At 36.8% G+C, this 13,164-nt stretch overlaps 1 protein-coding gene across 9 annotated transcripts in view; it reads left to right on the top strand.

Moving 5' to 3' along the window:
• Nucleotides 1–13,164, top strand: part of OSBPL6 (oxysterol binding protein like 6) — a 121,157-nt gene that overhangs the window by 13,896 nt on the left and 94,097 nt on the right. The window contains exon 2 of one of the 9 annotated variants that reach the window (XM_064515007.1): nucleotides 10,610–10,714. The exons of the other annotated variants lie outside the window; for them this stretch is intronic. The gene's annotated coding sequence lies outside the window, so the exon portion shown is untranslated. The remainder of the gene's footprint in view (nucleotides 1–10,609; nucleotides 10,715–13,164) is intronic. 9 annotated transcript variants of the gene reach the window in all.

Consider the following 13,164-nt stretch of genomic DNA (forward strand, 5'->3'; position numbering starts at 1 on the left):
ATTTTTACTGCCTGGATGATAGATGGCTCAGAGTCAATGCAGTCTCACAGTTTTATTCTAGGGAATTTGCAAATGCTGTGTTGCCCCCCACATAACCTGAGCTCATAATTTGTGAATGAAAGCAAGGAACAGAGGGAGAAACTTTTAGCTGTGTTTCTATTTTTGTTGTGTGTTTTATGGTTTTTAATATAGTAGGGTTTTATCATTTATACTTCTGGCATTACTCTTCTGGCATGTTATATTGTTTTCAGAACTATTCTGAACTTCTGCTGTCAGATAATGTTAGGAAATTTCTCAGTAGCTATGAAATCAGTAGACAACAGTAGTTTAAACAGAGGTTTAAAAAGGAGACACTGAGCTTCAATCCATGAGTGGTAATGCATTAGAAGTTCAGGCAAAACTGATGACTTGAGTTACGATTTCAAACCCAAGCTGTTCAGGTCTTCATGGCCAGCAACACAGAAAGTAGAACCCTCTGTCTCATTTTCTGCTTGAGCTGTGGTACAGAACAGTGCTGTTTCATAAACATAAGAGATTCCTCTGAAGGAGGAGAGAAAATGCTGGTGTTTTGGTCATCATTTTTATTCATACAAATTTATCCGTAGAACCCTGTCAATCTTTTGTTGAGTCTTGCTTTAGAAAATCCAAATATCTCGGCATTGCAAGCGAGAACAAGAAGTTCTCAGAGTGAGGACAGCATTCACTGATTTATCCAAGTCAATAATCGAGGAAGGAAGGAGTACTTAATAGACCCTGTGGGATGAGAGCATACGATAGTCGGCATGTGTTCTGGGCTCTGGCCAAGACCTCACATGTAATCTGGTCACTGTTTACAGCAGTGGTGGAGGCATGGGTAGGAGGATCCTGGCATTTGAGGATGCTTATGATGTAAGGGTAAAGAAGTCTGATGTCATTGTGGAAAAAAAAGTCTAGTAATCTGTTTTAAGAGAGTGATTAGGTATTTACAGTAATAAATGTTTCCCCCTTGGGTGAACCGTGTGTTGACAGTCAGCCCTAATAGAATTGCAGATGTATATTGTTCTTTTTCCTCCTGAGAAACTGGCACACTAGTAATTGAAACAGCCAGATTTATGTTTGGCTGCTGTCTGCTGGAAGTCTTTTTGTTATCTTAAATCCAGTCTAATTTAGATCGCTTTCAAATCTCACATGTTTTTTTTCTTTTGGCCTCATATCAATACAGAATGGCTGTAGAATGCGGTTCATTTGGTGCTAGTGTATTTTATGAAATTTCATCTTAGTCTTTGACATAAAAAAGCAGTATGGTATTTAAAATTATTTAGTAGTATATACTGCATTTTGATTTTTTTTTTTTCAGATTTCATCCTACTTTCCTACTTCTAAATATAATATTAATACATAAAAAATTATTTTAATTGAAGATCAATATGGATCAGCAAGAGTCTGTGATTCTGTAATATCTCTCTCCTGCAATTTGAAGCACTCAAGCGGTATCCTCCTGGAGCCCCACTGAAGTAGATGAAGTGCTGCGTGTTGTACACTCCAAGGCCTACATATAAATGTCTGTATTGACACAAGCAAAAATGCCTTCCAAAAATTAGCTCAAAATTGAAAACAAAGTACACACAGACAAAAACACGTTGAAGTTTGTTTATTTACTTGGAGTTATCAAGGAATGTTTTAACTCCTCAGCAATTCACATAGTTCCTCTGAAAATTAACATGCTGTCAGTAGTATTAATTATAAGGCAAATGCTTTCTTTAATTTTCCTTTTATTTATTTCTTGAGTGCCGTTCACCACTGTCACTTGTTCTGTTAACGTTTCAGAATGCATAATAATTCATAATAGAGAAATATGACTCCCGTTTTCTCCTCCTCAAGCCTTAAAGAAGAATATCTTTTTGTATCTATTTATATTATGTTTGGTAGAGCATCATTCTGAAATTGAAAATGCCTCTCAGTATGTTTATGAAAGACAAAAGCCACTGAGCAATAATGCCAGGATATCATTGACCTTGTGGGTGTAATAAGTGCTAGTGGCAGCGTTTCAGTTATCTGTGACCTGAGCCTCTTCAGATGGTCTTGTTTTCAAGTGTTCTTAGTGGTAAAATCTGCTTTCTTATGTTAAAGAACAGGAATACTTTCTATGGACAGTGAGAATTTTCTGAAAATATACCACTCTGTTAAGAATCAACTACTATGGAACTACTATTAAGAAACAACTGCTATTACACTGTATTAAGAAACTACTGCGGAAGTGCTAGAGGCCAAGAAAGTGTGACCAAAAATAGTGGCTGTATGTGCTTGCAAAACTGCCTAAACAAAGACTATATTGGTGCTTCACAAACAGTTGAGGCTAAATATATCCACCTGAAATTACTAAATTTGTATCTCGTATTCAGTTTAGTTGGAACTGTTCTCAGGCTTTTGAAACGAAGATGGTCCATGCAAAAAGTTGAGTTATAGTTAAGGCAGCTTGAAAATACTTGTCTTTTGAAAATACTCTGAAGATACTTGCATTTTTTTCCTTTTCTCCAAATGGAAGAAGAGCAAGGAATGGCTGTAGCACACCAGGTCTGCTTAGCCTGGCACTCTGAATTTAGTAGTCACTAATAGCCGGCAGCACTGTACGCTTGTCCTGTTCTGCCCTCGGTGCTTCCCCAGAGCGCGTGCAGCTCCAAGTACTTTTGGGCTGGGAGACACCCTCAGCCAGAAGTTTTTAGTAGATCTTTCCCTCACTAGTTGGTCCAATCATTTTCTAGAGCTTAAATTTGGTATGTATATGTACTTATTTTAGGGTGCTGCAATGTCTTGGTTTTGGAAGAAAATCAGAGAAGATAAAGACATTGCACACAGCAATGTGGGCTGATCAACGTTGGCTGTAGAAATCTTTGCATGTCACAATGCAGGTATTAAAGTGAAAATACAGTAAATGTAGCTAAAAGAAGAATTAGAGTCATTTCCCATCCTTCTGGTAGGGTCTTAAAGGATCCTTTGTAAGTTTGAGTGGCATCTGCCATGTGACTTGCCAGTTTAAATGAAAAATCCAGGCAGATCTGTATGTCTTGTGGATCAGGCAGAAAACATGGGGAGGTAATACTTGCATCCACAGAAGAGGGATTTTGATTCTGCTGGAATACCAAGTGCGGTTTAGGGGTAACAGTACCTTTGTTAGTGAATTTAGATTAAATTCAGCAAATACTTTCCACTAAAGGAAAAATGGGGAAAATTTTGAAAAGTTGAAATATCATTTGAATATGTTTGCAATGAAACGCTCATTTTAGTGTGTCTTGATGTTGCAGTTGAATTTTTGTTTCCAAGTTACTTGAAATTTATCTTTTCTTCCTCCTTTTGGTCTCCAAATTGAAAAAAATCCACTACTGATATAGCTAAAGTACGTTCTTTTTTCAGTCAAGCTTTTGCAGTTTATGAAACATGTGAATAAACATGCTCAAGGAAAAATCTGTCTGTTCCAAAAATATAAGGCAGACTTTCCTAGTTAAGAAAAGCCATCCCAGCATATGGTGAGTTTCTTTTGATGCGAAATATTCATATATTGAGATGAACCTCCTGGAGGAACTTTGAGGCAATAGCTACTGCTCTCAAAATGTCAGCCTTTATTTGTTTCAACAGAGACTTACTTTCTGGGGATTTTTCTTCCCAATGTCTGAAAAACGTTAATAGTACGCTGCCAAGATAATGGTGACAATTTATTTTTTGTAGGATGCTATTGTATATAAACAGGTTGTTAATTTATTTTTTCAAGCCATGAGAAACATTTGGATTTGCTTTTAGCATGAGTCTAGAATAGTATTAATGTCTGGCATAGCTGGCATAGTAATTGTTGTAGTCTTGTATGACAGCTGTGCTGTATGCATGTTATTCTACGTGATCGTAGTTGCAGAGTAGATTGGATTTTATACCTGACTGAAATGTGATTGCATGCAGGGCTGCTTCATCTGTTTTTCCAGCGCCTCACTTGCCATAGTGGTAACCTGTGTTCGCTGTTACAGTGCTAGCGTGACCTTCACGCAGACCAGGAAAAACATCTTGTTTGCCCAGCATCCCAAAAGACAATTAGGAGTGGTTGCCTGAGCAACGTAACATCCCTGTCAAATCCCACAGGGATAGCTGCCATGCCAGCTGGAGCACTTCATCAGAAGTGGCATACTTCCATTCTCACAATGGTGGAGCACTGAAGGAATGTCTGCTTCCCATTTATTTTTATCTTTGCTTGGACTCTGCTTTCTGCTGAGGTGATGGAAAATAAGCAAAGGCACAGAGTAAACAGATGAGTAGAAAAAAATGTAAAAAGCAACACCAGTGAAGAAAGGGTTTGCCTGGGAAGTAGCAGTGGGGATGGTCTTTGCTTTGTGGACACAGAAACAAAACAAACAATGGAAATAATTCAAAAAGAAAAGAGTGGCGAAGTGAAACAAGCATTTAAACAGAATAAAACCATTTAGAAAAAGAAAGTAAGTAATATACTTGAGGAAACACCGAGAAGAGGGGATAGATAATAGGGTTAAAAAATGGGAAGGGAACCTTTTCTAACTGTGTTGCAACTGTTAGGTTAAAATGGTGCATTCTGCATGAGAGGCACTGTTTTTGTCTCTGTTGGAAAATCTGTATTTCAGTATTTTTTCTTTCTTTTTTTTAATTAAAAAGGAATCAACACACTTATTGATATTTTGATGCTTAAAGTTTTGTTTCCCTAATATAAAACTACCAAAGATCCCTTCTGGATGCAGGTGGCTTATCAGTTTTGTGTGGTTAAGGCACACTTGTGTTTTGTAGCCAACAGCACCCAAGGGAGCAATATGGCTAGGGTCACAGCTGTCTGCCTTTCTTCTTCTCTGCTTGAATGAAGAGCTACCTATTTACAGCTAGGATAACTGCAGGCAAGCCTTGGCACCAACCCAGACAAAGGGCTTACACTCATGTCTCTGCATCCACACTAGGATGCTGTAGCCACTGTACTGCTGTTAACCCACCTTATTTTCCTAGTTTTATACCCATAAAGTCTTTGAATTCGAGGATTGCTGATGTACTGTATGATGGATTTGTACCATCCATTCAGATCCTTTAAGCTTTCTAAAAAATGCAGAGCAATACGGAGCTCTGATCTTGGCTATTTTCTGTAAGGAATTTTAAAGAATTCTAAGAAAAGGAAGACCTTCAAAGTAAAGCTAATATGAGAAGAGAACAAAAAACCCCAAAAGAATTAAACAGGAAACAACACATCTTTCATCAGTGTTTTGCCCAAGAAAGGTGTGTGTGTTTGATACCTGAAGTCTCATTAAGAGTCAGTTTATTCTACCACTTAGGTGCAAGTTTCTTTAGTTCTTGAAGGAGGACATTCCTTGTTAGCCCAGAACTACTTTTGTTTTCCTTTAACTGCTTTTCTGTTATACAAGCCATTATGTCTGATGTCATCTCTAAAGCTTTTTTCTCCAGTGGTTTGGTTTAATTTGATCAACAAAACCTGTTACGTTGATGTGCATCCTAATCTATTAAAATCTAGTTTTCACTGGGCATTGTAAGTACTCTGCTCTGTCAGCTACTTTTAACGTAGCTGCTGCATCTTCTGTGAGTAATTGCGACCATTTGCAGCATGTGTGCAGAATTGGGTTCAGAAAGTGGGGTATACTGACTTAAAAGTCACAGAGCTCTAACACCAGCTACAACAAAAATCATCTCCTTTCTCTGGATTGCTTATTAATTGATGTGAATTTATTTGATGCTTTTATGGGGTCCGCTTCTTTCTATCTGTCCTAATTTACATTATAATTCAACCAGAGCCTCCTCGTGTTATCATGTGATCTTTTGACATCAAGATGAAGTTTCGATTGCCTGTCCAGGTTCTTGCAGGAACATCCATTACCACAGTAGCTGTGCTTAATGAACCTGCTACATAAGAGGTTGCCCTGTCCTGTCCCTCTAAAAGTCAGTCTGTGTAGTACCCCACTCCAAAGGACCTTTCTTTTTCCTTAGGAGAGTCTGAACTTGATTGTTTTTTCCCTTTTTGCTACCATGTTTAGAAACTTCAAGTAATTCCGGTAGCAAGGCATATAAAATAGTCATCTTGACATACAAATTTGAGCAGATTTCCTGTAAGAGCTTTGGGTGGCCAACTTGCTAGCCACATTGTCTGCTACTGGGAATTTTTGTTTCACTTTTTTTTGTTTTGCTCTGTTGCTTTCACCAGCTTCACTGAGGAGAGGTACCTCCTCTCCTCAGTGGTACAAGACCACAAACACTGACGTATGCTTCAGCATGATCTGCTGGATATCCAGAGCTGGCAGGGAGCAAGCCACTAATTTTCAAGTCTAAGTACAGATTTAGGAAGTTAATCTGTAAGAAGCAACTAACTGAAATGGCGAAGTGATACATTTTGTATTCTACCCTCCTCAGAATAAAGCCTCTCCATTTATATAATAGAGATTTTTAATTTATTTTAGATAATAAAAAATAATACATTATTTAAAGCGTAGCTGTAGATTACATGTTCTTTCCATCACTGAATGGATTTTATAAGTAATAGGCAGAGCGGCCCAGATTCCTTTCCCCAACATTTAAGAAATTGTATCAGTTTTATTCAGATGTTTTTCTGTTTACCTTACATTCAAAACCTCTTTTCTTTGTATTTAAAGATTCATGGTTTTTCAGTTGATTAAAATGAAAGTTTGTTTGTTTTTCATACAATAATTGGTTATCTTTGTACTTTGCAAAGCTGCATGTTTCACAAGCTGTCCCGTAAATTCTATCTTATGTGTGTAAAATTTCTCCTGTTTTAAACAATACATTCATTATAATATTTAAACTAGTTCTAATTGTAATAATCTCCTTTAAAAATAGAATTTGACTGTTTTATAACAGTAGAACTCTTTTTCCCTTCCGGTTATCTCCTTCACTTGCAGCCTGTTTAATCTTCTTAGTTCTTGTTCTTCTGATCCTGTATTTCCCAGGAGATTTCTATGTATTACTATTTTTATTAGATTAAAATAGAATTCTGGAATATTTTCTGTATGCCTGCTATTAATGTAATTGGGAAGAGACTCTCTGGCTGTGTTCCCCCCCCAAGCTGTATTCACGTATTGGAGTGCATTGTCACAAATCATTATGCAAGTCAAGTGGATTGGTGAGTCACTGTGATGTTAAAGTCAGACTAGAGTTGAAAAAAGAGCATCTTACTCAGCTGTTAGTGGTATATGGTCATTGGCACTGAGTCATTTCTGTTGGCTTTACAGATGCATATATTCTTACTATTTCTTAAAACTTTGTTACTATGGCATGTGTAGTATACATACAAAGGAAAGCAAGATGGAGTAGTACTGGCATGTATGTCATAAGCAGAGACTGTTAGCTGAATTCCAGTTATGTAATTCTTACTATTTGCAATAAAGTTCAAGATATGCTTCTAGGATTAGTACTTTCAGAATTTTTTTTAACAACTATAAAATGAGTATTTTTGTATTGGAAACTAATCAAATAACAGAATAACATTTTTTACAGGCAACTTTCAGAATAGGATTGCACTTTGATATGCAGCAGGGAATTCTTAGAATATAGGAACAGACAATGATCATCTGGTCTGTCCTGCTACATAACAGAAGTGATAAACCTTCACCTATAATTTCTACAACAGTTTCATAGTATCCATTTGACCTGCACTCTGTGTGTGTGTGTGTGTGTGTGTGTGTGTGTGTGTGTGTGTGTGTGTGTAAACATACATATAAATAAACATATATATATATATATATATATATATCTCAGTAATTCTACTTTTGTCTTACACCAACTCCATTTAGAAGCATAGCAGTATGGAAATAGAAGAAACCACCTGAATTATGGAATCCAGCCTACAGTATCACATTAAATCCAGATGGTCTAGAGAAGAACCTGCTCTGATCCACAGTCAAGAAATATGCCCAGCATCAGAAGTCTTGTTTCAAAATCCCAGAAATAAAAAAATTGCAATGTACTGCCAAGAGAGCAAGACCATTTACAGTGTCTTGAGTTACCACAATAACCTGGAAGTGTTGATGTGACCCTAGCAGAATGTTTATACTCATATGTCCATGCTCTATTCTTGCTCATTGTTTCTCCATAAGCCCTGTTAGTTTGAGCTAAAGGAAAAAATTGTTCTTGATCCTAAGTCTGGTAATCAGATTAGCCCTGAAAGTATATAAATTCTTGAGAAGTTTCTCATTACTGTTAGGATCGTCAATGCTTCCTGCTTAATATCTGACATATAACTTTGATAAAATCTCTGATGGTTCAGGATCTCTTCAGAAACCAGATGTGGGGGGTGAAAAGTGCTTCCTGGTTTCTGCAAGCTGTTGGCAGCAACAGTGGAACATGATCTAATTAAACTAAGAAAAAAGACACAGCAAAGCCGTTTTGTTCAGTATACCTTCCATCAAAATCTGTTGTCTTCCCACTTCTGTAAAATCTGACAAAGTGAACACAAATCAAGCCAGTAGTTCTGCTTGAAAATGTATGTCTTATTTCTAGTATGAATTTGTTAGCTTCCATTTCAGGACAATGCTTAATTTTTTCTCTCCAAATTTCTAAATTTAGAACAGGCCCAAATCCAGGCCTTTGTAGATCAAACTGAATATGAGCACTGGTGACTAGGATGAACCCGTGCTGTGTGCTAAGCAAATGCAACAAGAAAGGAGACAATGCACTTTTAAAAAGCTAAGTTGCAATAGTATTATTTTTTGGCTGTGTAAATTGCAATGCAGAAAAAGGTCTTAAATAATTTTAATGTATGAACTCTTTCTAAAAATGATGTCATTTGTGAATTGCTTTTTATTTACAAACTTTTATTTGTGATGTCTAATAAGCGTAGAAGTATTTTTCTTTGCATATTTTGTGGCTGTAGGAAGGAAAGGTTGCAAAGCCTATTGAGAAGGTAGCTTCTGTGAGATGGTGGGAAGGGATATAATGGTTCATGAGGGCAGCTGGCTGCTTCTGAGTTTGTGTTGATAAATTTACTAAGCTATGATGACCAGAAGGGGTGACATAGAAGTCAAATGAGCTGTGCCCAGTGGTAAAACTCATACATGTCATCTTTATTTATTTAGAGTTGTTCTTTTTGTACTTAAACTGCAGATGATTTTCCAAAATAGACAATGCCATTAATTGTTGTAGCACTAGCTTATGATACATTGTATTAAATAATAGATTTTGTCATAATTTTGGCTTATCGTATCTTCCAGGATAACAGTAATTATTAAATAAAGCTATGTTCTAATAGGGAGAAAAACAAAGAGAGGATTATGTGTATTAAAAACAAAATAATGGTTCTTAAAGATTCAACTGAGGATTCTCACACTACTGCAGCTGACCTGACTTTTGAGAGAATTTATTTTGGAGTATTGATTCTGCGATACCCTAAGGAGGTATTTGGGCAGTATTAAATTCTTTGCCTTTCAATCTATATACTGCAGCCAAATTTAACTGTTGAAGAATTAATTTTTTTAATTGAAATCGGAAATTCTGAATGACAAGAATGCAGCAAAGTCTATCAGAAGATATTGGCATGATATGACCTATCGAAGAACAATAATTTGATTGTCTATACTAAAAAACATTTCTTATGAGTTTTAAAACACCCCATTTTCTGTTCTGGTACATGCATATTTGTGGTTAAAATATGGCAATGGGCTCATAATTTTGACCTTTTAAAAATTTTTTGTAATTTTTATGTATGTGACAAGCTTGAAGATGATCTTTAGTAAATGATTTGTACTTTGCTTTAGTCTGGGACTGGTGTACCCTTCTTTTGTGTGGCTTCAAAGATTTGATATGTGGCTTTGCTGGGTGTAAAAGGTTCCAGTTAAACGTTCTGCCACCCGGCTGTATTGCTGATGATAGTGGTAGGTGTACTCTGGCATGTTAGAGACTCTGCTGGTCTGAAGTTTGTAGTGGTTAATTTTCTCCCATAGTTTTTAAAGATGATGTGTTTGGTCATTGTTTTCTGTGTTTGGCCTGGCTCTCATAGCAATTTTGGCAGCACTGGTTCATGGAAGGCAGTGCAAGCAGCCTCTGCTGCTTTGCCCTGCTACGAAACTTCCCAAGTATGTCAGTATCCCAGTGTGCTACGTGTTCAGAGCTTCTTCCAAAGAGCAAATATTTAACGATATTACTTTCTCCTTGGTGGATTTGCTTTGTATGTTAGGTTCCTCAAGAATGGATGTGTTTCTTTTGTGTTAAGGATCACAGTAAGAAAAGGATTTGAGTCCTTTCCATGTATTGTTTAGACTAAGAAATGAGTCTTGCTAAATGACAGTATCAATTGCAGTGACACTGTTTTGGTGACATACAAATACTTATGCAGGTACTATCTTTGGACTGAGTATGCTAATACACAGACTTTTTTTTTTTGCACCTTTTTTGTCTTGCATTTTCCAAGGTGATCTTGTATACCAAGAAAAACTAGAAATGGCTTATTTGTCTTCTAGACGTCTCTGAAGAATGCAGAGCATCCATGGTTCCTCCGAGCTTCTTTGTTTCATGTGTGGGGTATGCTACTTAGATTACTTATGCTGAAGATCTATAATGACAGTGGTCTTGCAGAAAAAATGCTATTTCTGTAGTAATGATCAAGTGATACTTGCAGGTTTTCAGGAAATGCTGGCAGTTCTGATGGTGCTAGTTTACTCCTGGAGAGCAGCCCCGTTCCTGCAGTGCCATGCATACTGCAGCCTTTGGTTGGTTCAAAAAGGTAATATATTCCACTATTTTTTTGAACTTTGTCAACATATCAGTTTTAAACCATTTATTAAATCATCTCAGTTAGGGCACAGGTCTTAATATTAGAAATTTAAAAGCTTAAGTATTTGGCTGTAGTATATTTCAGGAAAAGTATTTCTGTAATATTTGGCTGTTGCTAAAACCTTTCAGCCCATCAGATAGGAAAGTGGTCCAAGTCTAAAACATTAATATTTCCAGATAAATAAGATATTTCAAACTGCAAAGTCAATGTCACTTACTGCGATTAAACCCCCTAATTTTTCTGTGTGAATGTAGTGCTTAACACACTGCAGAGTAGTCTTGTTTGTGTGCACTGTGGAGGGTAGGCAGTGAGTCATAAACATTCTTCTGTTTTAACTGACTTCTTAATGGGGAGGAAAATATAAGCTCCGTGCGTTCCTTAGCCCTGGCTTCTCTCCAGGGGCTTCCAGGCGAGACAGAATGGCAGTCGTCACCATGCCTTCTGTGACGGGAAAGCTCGTATTGATTGCACTGGTAACACCAGTCTCCTTTTGGATATGGTAGACCACTAGCTGTTGTTAGTGACCGGTAAGATTTGGTTGCTACCAGTCTGCTTTTAAACCTGTTACCTAAACCTCTGAGTGTTCCTGAGCTTTGGATTGCAGCTGCAGTATTTGACATGGGTGTACCAACTTAGCTGAACAGGAAATTACTAGGATTCCTTTCATAAATAAAATGATGCATCTTGAGTTTGTTCTAATGGGAAAGTGCATTACAAGGCCCAAATTTAGGAACTTTCATATAATGTCCCTGTGATTCTCTCCTTTTATTTCTCCTTTCTTTCCAAACATATAGAGAAAAAAACTGAAAAGTGTTTTTCCTAATAACTTTTTTTTGGATAGAAATTACATGTTTTTTATTGTACCATTTTCTCCCAGTGACAGATAAATGATATTTGGATATTTGCAGATCTACAAACAGCTGCCTTTTATTCTGTCTCGTTATTAATAAAACCCAGCTAAACCACAGTTGAAAGAGAGGCAGCTCAACATTCTCTCTAAAATACAATGAAGTGGATACAGATCTGTAGGGAAAATATAGCAAAATATGGTATTGTTTATTTCAGTCCAGTTTGTTAGCTGCAGAATTTCATTTTGGTTTTATTAAGTTTACATTTTAATAAGCTTCCATGTTTAGTAACTATGTCAACAGAGAGAAGGGTAATTTTGTGTTATTTTTGTTTCTCTTGGAGAAGTAGTTCATATCCAGGGTCTATTTATGGGGGAACTGCTGAGTGAATTACTCCGTTGCAGTGAGCCACATGGAGATGATGAATCCTGGCAATCGCAGAGAGGTGACTGCCTCTGCATACTCTGGTCCTTAATTTCTGGCGTGTGTCTTTGAACTATTCAATTTCATGGACAACATTCTGAAGGGAAGTGGCAGGAGCACTTTCGACTTTCCAGCTGCTTGGAAAAAGGGGAGAATGATGGTCAGTGACAAGCATTTTAAATATGTCTTCTTTTAACAGCTTGTTCAAGCAGATTAATCTGATAGCTGGATCTACTGTTGAGGGTGATGAAGTAGGTGCCGTAAAACAGACACAGTAGTTAGATCAAAAAAGAGAGTCAAACTGAAACTTAAATAGTTGTTGATTGCCTGGATAATTCTGTCTATAACCCAGCTTCTTTAAAATTAAGTATAATTGATTTGATTTAAAAATGGATGATTTTTTTTGCAACAAACTCAAAGTACAAACAGATTTCTACCAGAGAGTGTCTTTTTCTCCTTTAATTAGTATCAGTTAGGTCTGACAAAGACTTCTCCTTGATGATACTGTTGATCAGGCCATATTGTCTTCAGGGCAATATAAGCAATTGTACCCTTTGTTGCAGTCATTTTATTTTGCAGTCTCAAAACTGGAGCTTTGTTTCCAGCTTCAAAACTGGAAAGAGATATTGAGGTAATTGATTGTTTATTAGAGCTTTTTGTAACAGACTTTTTTACATGACATGTTAGTTGAGGTGGCATTCTGTTTCTGATTTCTAAATCAAAACTACGTTCCAGTGTTGTGTAGCAAAAAGTAAGTATTTTAGCTGATGTGGGACTAGAACATTAAATGTAGGCAAGTTGTTTCCATCCCTTCCCTTATTTCATCTAGTAGTGTCATGATCAGAAATTATAAATGAGAGTAGAAACTTCAGTTTATGCCAATTTGGAACAGATAATGTATCTGTAGCTGGAAAATGCTTTAAAGCAAGGGTTCCTCAGGACTTTGTCTCTGTTCCATCTGACGGACTGTAACATCTTTTGTACATTTCATCATAACTGAGGTGACAAGTCATTTCTGACTCAGGCAAAGAACATAAAAATCCATCTATAAAGAAGCCTAGCTTTGAAGTAATAGTGACATCCAGGACAGAATAAAAATATGGTATGTTGGAAAGTTGGTTATGGAGT

The sequence above is a fragment of the Dromaius novaehollandiae genome, chromosome 7 (assembly GCF_036370855.1).
Source record: "Dromaius novaehollandiae isolate bDroNov1 chromosome 7, bDroNov1.hap1, whole genome shotgun sequence".
Taxonomy (NCBI): domain Eukaryota; kingdom Metazoa; phylum Chordata; class Aves; order Casuariiformes; family Dromaiidae; genus Dromaius; species Dromaius novaehollandiae.